The sequence below is a fragment of the Monodelphis domestica genome, chromosome 1, assembly GCF_027887165.1.
Source record: "Monodelphis domestica isolate mMonDom1 chromosome 1, mMonDom1.pri, whole genome shotgun sequence".
Lineage (NCBI taxonomy): Eukaryota > Metazoa > Chordata > Mammalia > Didelphimorphia > Didelphidae > Monodelphis > Monodelphis domestica.
Genome location: NC_077227.1, coordinates 483,156,401 through 483,167,220, shown reverse-complemented (window position 1 = coordinate 483,167,220; position 10,820 = coordinate 483,156,401). Strand labels below are relative to the sequence as shown.

Sequence of the window (10,820 nt, the reverse complement as noted above, 5' to 3'; positions counted from 1 at the left end):
GGACAGGGCATTGTTTCTGGTTCTTTCTATCCTTCAAAGCCCACCTCCTCCAAGAAGTCTTTCGTAAGAGGCTATATGAAAAGAAAGAGATGCTAGAGTACTGGTCTTGGAATCCAGTTGAGTTGGCTTAAAAGCCCATCTCAGATATTAACTTTACTATGTAACCAGGCAATTCACCTCATCTTTCAGAGTCATAATTTCCTCAACGTAAAGTAGGGTCTATAACACTTATAGATACTACTTACCTCACAGGATTATTCTGAGAAAAAAGTATCGGGCAAATCTTAGGGGGTATAGATCTAGAGGCCATTATTTTCCCCTTAGTAATGTTTTTTCTCCATTCAGCCAGATATAGCATTTTGCATACTTAAACATATATCATATTTTTTTTTGCATTAGAAAATTATCTTTGTTTTAGTCAGAATAAAAGCTACATAGAATCATAGACCATGTAACAATAATAGTATTTACATAGCTCATTAGGATTACAAAGTGCTTTACACAAGTTATCTCATTTTATCCTTACATTCCTTTAAACTCTATGAAGGAGGTGATATTGCTGTGCCTGCTTTACAGATGAGAAAACTGATCACAAAGCTAATGTTTGAGGCGGCATTTGAACTCAGGTTTTCTTGACTCCAAGCTGAACATTTTCTACTACGATATCAATCAGTTATCAATCATAGAGTTGGAAGGGACCTTGTGGTAACATGATCACAAATTCAGAGTTAGAGGAGACTTTAGAAATCATCCTCATTTTATCCACATGGAAACCAAGGTTCATAGTGGTCACATTACCTGAGCTTTTGTAGAAAATAAATAGGTTAGATTTTGAATCCAGATCTTCTAGCTTAAATTCTATTAAATTTATTAAGCGCTTTCTATGCATATGGTATTGTGCAAGGCTTCATCAAGTCATTCTCTAAGCTTAGTGCTGCACACATACACAGTAGATGAATCAATGAAAAATTATTTATTAAGTGATTACTAGTTGTGAGTTGTTGAATTTACTCACTTGGATGGTAAGGAAAACTGGTTATGCTAATTCTCAAAGGGACAGAAAACAGGGGCTACAGAGTAGTTTGGCTAAAAGGAAGTCTTGCCTGCCTGCTACAGATAATAACAATAATTACTAGCATTTATATAACATTTTATAAATTTTATTTCATTTTAGCCTCTCAACAATCCTGGCAGGTAGGTACTATTATTAGTCTCATTTTACAGATTAGGAAACTGAGGTGGAGAAAGGGTAAGTGACTTGCCTTAATTACCATCACAGATAGTATCTGAAGCAGCATTTGAACTTGGGTCTTCTGGACTGTAGATCTCTGAGTTATCCAGTGCCCTACATAACTGCATAGGGATTGGACCAGTATTTCATTGATAATGTGGGGCAGCGAGGAACCCCCTTTTCATCAATTTTATTTTTCTAGAATACAATACCTGGAAAAGTGACTTTAAATTTAATCGAAAATACATTGTATAATTCTTGCACTAAAGTCCTTCAGTGTTTCACAGTGGGTTTCTAGATGAAGCTGGGTTCTCAGAGACTAAGCCAAGCAGGTTGCAAGCTCTGGCTGCTCCTGCCAAACTGGAAACATGTCAACAACAGGCCAGGGATAGACTCTGTGTTCCTGTTGTCTAAGGACCCGCCTAGCTAGGTTCCAGGAGGCTTGTTACCAAAAGGTGGGTCATTGGGATATTTTTTTTTTTGGCTACAGCTTCTCCTGAAACCAGCCCACAATCTGTTTGGGTAGAGAGAGTATTTATACTGATGAGATAAGGGATTTTTTAAAAGCACTGGATAATCAATTTATTCCTTGTTCATGATCTGAGGATTATAGGTTTAGAGCTGGAAGGAACTTTAGACTTGTGAAGGAGATAGGAAAAAAAATTCAAAAAGTTCAAACATGATGTTAAGGCCAGCTTTAATCAATCAGTCACATGTGTGTGTGTATGTATGTTTAGCACTATAGGAGGGAGAAGGAGAAAAGTAGGAGGTATAGTTTTTGTCCTAAGAGAGTTCATGATAATAGGATCTATTGCTCAAAAGAGTGAAGAAAAATACTTAGTCTAGCATTCTTCTTTTACATATAAGGAAACTGAGGCCCAGAAAGAGGAATGATTTGCCTAAAGTCACATAGGTCTTCTGACTCCAAATCCAGTTATTAGGGACAGGTCTGACTCAGGTCAGACCCTGTTAGCTCAGGTTCAATTTTGGGACAAAATGAGGCATTTGACAGCTTATAAAAGGTTTAATTAGCCATGACAGAATTATTGAACAAGGATACTCCAACCCTTAGCCAGGATAGGCACAAACCCTCCCCTCAGCCCCCACAATCTTTTGTCCAAATGGAAATGGATCTGGTCAGCAGGGCAGAATATGGAGAGTCACAATATATTGGGGGGTATTTGCCAAGCCTTAAGGCCTTCAATTCTGTGCTTTTATACTTTTGGGAAGCAATGACTAGAAGCTACCATGAAGTTGTGTCAAAAGAAAACCCAGCTTGAGCCTTGGCCCTCTGAACCCATTAAATTCTGGGACCATCTATATCTCTTTTTTAGAGGAAAAACTAGCCTACTCCATTTTGCAAGGGGAGGGGAAAACCCCAGTAGATAGTGGTCTTATCACACCAGTGATTTTAAAATTTTATCTCAGTGCTTTGTACTAATGGAGAGGTGTGTTTTCTTAGTGGTAAGCATTTTATACCTTGTTCTGTGTTTTTCTCATTGGGTTAGACCCATTTCTGAGTTTCAAAGATTCTATGGGACTATTTTGACCACCTTTTCTCCCAGAGGACCTAATTCTGTGCCAAGAACTAGAATGGAAGTGGAATTGGCCCATGCCTCAATAGTTTAGTACATTCAGCTGTTGTCTGTAATGTCCATTTAAATATCCAATGACTGCCTATGGAACCTGCTTTAAAAAGACTCTGCCCACTAAGGCCATTCCACAACAACTGAGCATGACAGTGAACGTTCCCTGGCACGTATAAGGGCACAGACTGTCCTAGAAGTTGCTTCTCCCAGTTATTTTCCCAGATACCCTGGCAACATTCTTTCCTAATTTGTCACTTTATTTATTAATGCAATATGCAATTTTAGCAGAAATCCTTAGGAGGTCAGAGTCAAAAGCTTTCTTCATGACAAGTGATTCACAGCTCAAGATGCCCTCCTGAACCACACTTTTAATAACTTGGGGAGGCCCAGAGCAAAGGTAATTTTCAAACTGATACAACCTTTTGAATTAGGATGCTGCCTATATAAATTACCCTTCCTCTCAACCCTTTGACTTCCCCCTTCTCTACCATCTTTGCACCTGTGTTATCCTGTGTTATGTTTAGTGGAATAAAGGATGTGGAGAAATATGAAATATGCTACAGAAGGGTTTGCTTGGGAAGAAGGAATAGAAAAGGAATTCTCTGGGATCATATGGTTGAATCTGACAAACGAGAATTCCAGGGTTCCTTGAAGATGTAGAACTGTGTATGGTGTTTTACATTTACTTTCAGGGCCATAAGTGAGGAGCTTTTGGATGGGGATTAAAAAAAAATCCCTGGCTTTGGGGGAGGAGAGAGAAGGTGGCAGAAGATCTCTACTACTGACCAATTTTGTGACTTTGCATAAGTCATGCTGCTTCTCTGTCTTTCACTTTTCCCATCTTTAAATAAGAAATAATAGTAGCTACCATTCTCCTGAGCACATACCTATTTGTCATAAGTAGAGGATGATCAGATAATGTGGGAAAACTCTGAATTTTTAGAAATAAACCCTACTTCAAGGAATCACTGTCTTCTCTTTTGTTGCTTTTAATTCAACATGTATCTTACAATTTACTCAAACCCCTCTGGAAAGTGATTTACTAAGAACATAATCACCTTGACCCCCACCTCTTCTTTGAGGATAAGGATGCTAAAGCCCTAGTTTCCAGTGTGAACTTTGTAAGCAATCTTCTATAGGACAGACTTAGAGAATGATGGATGTTGGCTGTCTTCATTGGGTTGGATTTTGTTTTCTATAGTCCCCCTTCTGTCCCTGATACCCTTAAATCTATCATGCCAGAGTCAGAATGCCCCCTCTGTGTGATATCACAATGCTCGCCATGGCAACAAATTATATTGTCACCAGCACTAGCTGGATTGGTGGGTTGCCAGTGATCTATGGCACTGGGTTCCCCTGGGGACACAGCTCATGACACTCACATTTAGATAGACTTTCTCTGATATCAGCCATCCAAAGATCTCAAAGTATATTATGGAACTTTCTTATTTCTTAGAACATTCTAAATAGAAACAGCCCAATATAATCATTCAGTTTAATCCAACAAAGATTTATTGAACACATAATGTAGATTATTGATGCTAGGTGCTAAAGAAGTTTAAATGAGATACAATCCTTGTCTTCATGGGGCCTATAATCTAATAGGTAGTTTTAGCAAATATATTAATAACTATAATTCAAAATGGTGCTTGATAAGGAGTAAAAAGAAAGGGAAATATGAAGTCTGGAATGAGGGAAGAAGTAACATTTAGAGTTCAATTTAGTGAGTTTAATGAATGGTTAGGAATTAAAGGGGTATCTAGGTGGCACAGTGGTTAGAGTACCAGGCTTGGAGCCAGAGAGACTCATCCTCTTGAGTTCAAATCTGGCCTCAGACACTTCCTAGTTCTGTGACCAAGGGCAAATTATCTATACTTGTTTGCCTCAGTTTCCTCATCTATAAAAGGAGCTAGAGAAGGAAATGGCAAGATATTCCAGTATCTTTGCCAAGAAAATGGGGTCACAAAGAGTTAACAAGACTGAAAAATGACTGAATGACAACAACTAGTAATTAAATGAGTGGAAGAGGGCATTCCAGGTATATCAGGAGCAAAAGTTTAGAGGCAGGAAAATTTCTTGGGAAAATCAATTCATGGGGAGTGTTATAGTCTGACAAACATAGAGTATTTTGAGAGTAATAATATAAGCTAAGACTGGTTAGATAGAATGGTGTTAGCTTATCGAGGGTTTTGAGTGCCAAAAAAGGGAGTTTAACTTAATATGGTATTCAATAAAGAGCATTTAAAGGGTTTTAGACAGACACTGCATGTCCAAACTTAGAGAACAGTTTGACAGTGTGAAGTGTGGAATAGAGGAAGCAAAAAGAGGAGATAGAGAGACCTATTAAGAGGCTACAGCAATGGCATGTGCTCCAGTGGCAACAGTGGAAATAGAAAATAGAATGAATGGGGAAAATATTGTGCAAATAGACTTGGTAACTGATAACTGATAGCAAATAAGAAGAGAGGGAAAAAGGAACAGTACAAAACAACTCCAAGGTTATCAACACGGGGCAATAGGTGAATGTCAATGCCACTGATAAAAACAGTGAAGTTGGAAGGAGGAGGAATGTCTTCTGAAGTAAATAATAAACTTGATTTTGGACATGTATTTGAGATGTAGATAGAACCTACAGGTAGAGTTCTCTTATAGACAGTTAGAGCTGTCGATCTGGGTCTTGGTTGAAAGGACAGGCCTAGAGAAATCAAGCTGTGAAACATACTTGGAGGTGATAGTTGTAGCTATGGGAATGAATGAGCTTGTAAAAAAAGTTCGTTGAAAGAAAAAACTCGAGGACAGAACTTCAGGTGAAAACTCCCTTTAGAAGTGACCAAATTCAGATGGGGTTCAATTGGAATTATTCAAAATATTATCATTTCCATTCATTATGGAGTTTCCTTCTTCCAGTCATCTTTAAAAATAAGAATTTCATATGCCAAGTACAGTTTTGGGGGTATATCCTGAAAGCAGGGAGATAGACTAGAGAAGAGTTCTGGGATTGTGCATTGTTGATTATGAGCTCATCAGCAAGAGGGTAGTATGGGCAGAGGACAGTCTTTTCTGTCGAGTTGCATTCATTTCAAGAGAGGGGGAGGGGTGGCCCATTCCAATGGAAGAGGGGAATAATGGTATAGGAAGACAAATTCTAGGTAAAGGATGGTACCCTCAGAAATGGTGTCATTGGTCAGACAGAAAATTTTGAAGTAGAGTGATGGTGTACCCCCTAGAGATGTTGGCATCAAAGCATTACACTATGTCCATTTAACCACATTCTTCACTGCATTTTGAACCTCCACTTATCCTTCCAATCCTATCTCCTCTGTAGATACTTTATTGACTACTTCTCTGGCCCCAAATGCTTTCTACCTTCAAAGGGGAGGAAGTATAATATAGTGGAAAAGGCATTGGATATGAAATCAGAGGTCCTGGATTCAAACATTACTCTAACTACTTGGGTGCTCTTGGGAAAATCAATTCATGTGCCAGTATCTCTGTTTCATCATCTGGAAAATGAGGGAGTTTAGACTAGATGGCCTTTTGGGTCCTTTCCAGATCTATACCTAGGATCTAGATTCTAAGAGCCTATGAATGTCTACAACACTCAGAGTCAGCATCACAGTATCTACCAATTGAATCAATAATGCCTTGTAAAATGCCCTAAGTACTTTATATTTCCCCTTTCTACCTGGAAGTGAGGCATTGTGCCAAAATCCAAGGACTACTAATGACACTGTTATGTTCTGTGTTTAGAGCTGTGATGCTATTATTATTTAAATTCTACCAAGGCTAACAAACCCTTCTCCAAAGTAGTGATTACTGCTAAAGAATCTCCAACTCCATGTGATGAATTCCACTGAAATTAAGTTTCATATAAAAACCTCCCTTCACCAGGGACAAACTTTTTAATTCTAGGACTCATATAAGATATGCCAGAAAATTAATGGTTGACATATTGAAGATTCTTTGCTTTATTTACTAAAATTCTTGAGAGTTGAAAGAGATCTTGGCAACCATCTAGCCTGGCTCATACTTGCTAAGAGGTCATCTAGTTTGTGTTTGAAGACCTCTAATTAGGGGAAACTCCCCAAGGCTTCATATTACTCTATTGAATAATCTTAATTGTTGGGAAGTTTTCTTGCATCAATTCTAAATATACCTCTATTTTACAACTTCTTCCATCCAGTGCTCCCTTTGGGGCCCAGCAGAATAAGTCTAATTCCTCTTTCATTCGAATGCCCCTCAAATAGGGGCTATCATATTCCTTTAAAGATGCATAACCTTAAAGTTGCATGGAAATCCAATTTTAAAAAACATAACAAGGGAGCTTGTTATTTAAAAGGATCCATTCATGAAATCTTACCTCTAACCTTTCTCTTGTAAGTCTGGATATTTTGACTTGGATTTGCTTAATGTGAAGTTCATTTGCAAATAGATGCTTATTTTTTTTATTTTAATTTTTTTTTAAAACCCTTACCTTCTGTCTTGGAGTCAATACTGTGTATTGGCTCCAAGGCAGAAGAGTGGTAAGGGTAGGCAATGGGGGTCAAGTGACTTGCCCAGGGTCACACAGCTAGGAAGTGGCTGAGGCCAGATTGCAAATAGATGCTTATTAATAGAGCATCTCTCAAACTAAATAATTTTTTCTCATTGAGTAGAATGACAGTATGTAGAGGCTAGCCTTAGCTTCAGGAAGATGTTTCCACAAAACATTCAGTTTGGGACATGCTACATTAGAAAGCATGCCATCTTTTCATTAGCTGCTGTCCTTTATTCATCCTTTGTCACAGGGACTATTTGGTTGGTATATACTTTCAAAAGTAAGAGGAAGGAACTTTGGAAAGTAGGGGACTAGGAGAGAGAAGGAAATAATGGGATTTTATAGCTGTAATGTTGCACATATGGTATGGAGAAACAATGGACCTGACCACACATCCTTATGTCATGCACATCTATTCTCTCTTTTCTCTATGACCTTGGACAGCTGCCATTGTTTTGACAGAACAATCTTGATTGAAGGGAATTTATTACCAGGAAAAGATGACTTCCTTCCCTTTATGAAATATAAGACTAGTTACTAGCCACTGAGCAGGGTCTTATTACTACCCATCTGCTATGAATAGCACAAGACCTTGCACACAGTAGGTACTCAAAAATATTTGTCAAATAGCTGAACAATTGACTAGATCCCCATTGAGAGAATTAGGTAAGAACTGAGTAATTTTCTTTTCATCAAACTTTAAGGAAAAGTTAGAAATTATTTTACTCTATTGAAGTTTTTTAATATATTTCACGTTTCTTGAAATGGGTAGCTCAGCTACAAGGTGAGGGGGGGGGAAGTTTTTAGTAAAATAATAAATCTATGCACTTTTCAACACCAGATTATTAATGGAGGACTGTCCCATTTATGCTTGAGTCCTATGTGAAAGCTACTGCAAGGCAGAGATGGTTTGGAGTTAACCCTTTTCTTCCCTTAAAAGTCTTTTAAGTTGATGTCCTTGTTTTGAGTATGTATATCATTCAATCCTGTGGCATCACAGGACAGCAGGATGCATTTAGGATAAAAGTCCCAAGTCAGGACCATACCTGTTTGGTGTCTTTGGAAGTTGTTTAGACTCTGAGAGTTCCTTCACATGGTCCAAGATGAGTTCCTGCTGGTTTTAATGGCAATGTAGGCCACACAAGGACAGTTCAGGACAGACAGATTAGCATGCATCTCACTTCTGGGTAAAATTCTCACCTCCACAGCAACTTCAGTTGTTTCTACAAAGGAAAAGCTCTCTGTTTCTCTTGCCCCCCTCTACTCTAAACAAATTGTGGACATTTTAAGTGCCTTTCATGATACTGAGTCTAATTAATTAAAGGTTTATGAAAAACAATTAGGGTTTTGATAGGAATCACCTTCTATCCAATCCCAGGTCTGTGTGGAAAACGAGAAAGGTTACAAAGGCACAGGATGAAATTTAGAGCTACAGCGAATAAGAGAGCACTCAAGTCCCACATGGATTGAGGAAATTAGGACATTTGGTGCCAGATTGTCTGACTAATTAGATTTCTATCAACTCCAGAGGGACTGGCTGAGGCAGCATTTAATTTAAAGCAGTAGCAGCTTTGCTTATAGTGTCCATGTCTTTTTGCAAAATGCCCATATTCCAACATGTGAACAGCCTCACTCTTGCCCATCTCAGAAGTCTGAATCCTTTCCATTCTAGGTCTCCTAAAACACGCACATCACACACACATGCATAGACAGAGAGACACACTAACACACACATGCCCTACATTCTTGTTAATTTGGTTGGAGAAAGTTTTGATGGCTAATCACACTGTAAGTAGAGGAAGGAGCTCTGTTATTGACTGGGAAAGAATAAACTAGTGAGAATAGAAGGAGATAGGTAGTCAGCCTAGGTTTTGGAACCATAATTTCTCTGAGGCGATATTCAAGGGTGAATTCTGGATTTTTTCCTCTGAAAGTTTCTGAGAAATATGTTATTATCTTGAGTAGTGCTACCTAGAAAACTTGGCTAGAAAAAAAAGTTTCATTACTTATTTTTAACAAAGAGTAAAACCTCTGGTTATCAGAGTCTGCAATTTGGTGTTAATTGACCTAAAATGAGTAACTCTCATTAGAATAGACCAAATAAAGCCTTAAAGTCTTTCCTTTTTTGTCAGGCAATTGCAAAAGTTTCCAGACCTATTTAATGAAAAATGAGCATACGATTAATGATATTTCATATGAGGGATACATAATTAACTCAGTTGCTGATTTTCTCGCTCCTCTTTCTGATGCTCTATGCTTTTGAGATTATTGTAGTTAAAAAAAAAGTTAGAGGAATTAAATGACAACATTGACTTCAAAAAGGCTGAAAATATGTTAATTTCTGCAGCAACTGTACCCACCATATTGGTTACATTATATATGAAAAGTGCACTTTCAGATATTGGTGGAAGAGTTCCTGTCTTAACTTAGTCTCTCAAAATATGATCTAGCAGTGTCATGTAGAGAATCCATCATTGATTTGTTAGGTTTGAATCATAGTCTATAGCAAATAGGTCAATGTATTCCCTGGTAATATCAAATTTTTGTGTGTGTTCTTCTTTCCCTTTTTTCCTTAAGAAGTTAGAGGGTATTAAAATAGGCAATGAAGAGACCAAGCTATCACCTCTTTGCGGATGATATGATGGTCTACTTAAAGAATCCTTGAGAATCAACTAAAAAGCTAGTGGAAATAATCAACAACTTTAGCAAAGTTGTATGATACAAACCTACATAAGTCATCAGCATTTCTATCTATCTCCAATACATCTCAGCAGCAGGAATTAGAAAGAGAAATTCCATTTAAAATCACCCTAGATAATATAAAATACTTAGGAATCTATCTGCCAAGACAAACACAGGAACTATATGAAAACAACTACAAAACGCTTTCCACACAATTAAAACTAGATCTAAGCAATTGGAAAAGCATTAACTGCTCATGGGTAGGATGAGGTAACATAATAAAAATGACCATACTACCCAAACTTATTTACTTATTTAGTGCCATACCCATCGAACTACCAAAATTTTTTTTGCTGAATTAGAAAAAAAGATAACAAAGTTCATTTGGAAGAACAAAAGATCAAGGATATCCAGGGAAATCATGAAAAAAAAATGCAAAGGAAGGTGGCCTAGAAGTACCAGATCTCAAACTATACTATAAAGCAGTGGTCATCAAAACAATATGGTACTGGCTAAGAGACAGAAAGAAGGATCAGGGGAATAGACTTGGGATAAGTGACCTCAGCTAGACAGTCTATGACAAGCCTGAAGATCCCAGCTTTTGGGACAAAAACCCAGTTTTGATAAAAACTGCTGGGGAAATTGGAAGACAGTGTAGGAGAGATTAGGTTTGGATCAACACCTCACACCCTACACCAAGATAAACTGAGAATGGGTGAATGATTGAACATAAAGAAGGAACCTATAAGTAAATTATGTGAAACCAGAATAGTATACATGT

At 37.8% G+C, this 10,820-nt stretch overlaps 1 long non-coding RNA gene across 1 annotated transcript in view; it reads left to right on the top strand.

The window, feature by feature from the left end:
- Window positions 1-3,105: 3,105 nt before the first annotated feature.
- The window catches only part of LOC103097230 (uncharacterized), a 92,738-nt gene continuing 85,023 nt past the window's right edge, over window positions 3,106-10,820 (top strand). Inside the window, exon 1 of the long non-coding RNA XR_008915416.1 lies at window positions 3,106-3,217. This is a non-coding gene — a long non-coding RNA (uncharacterized LOC103097230). The remainder of the gene's footprint in view (window positions 3,218-10,820) is intronic.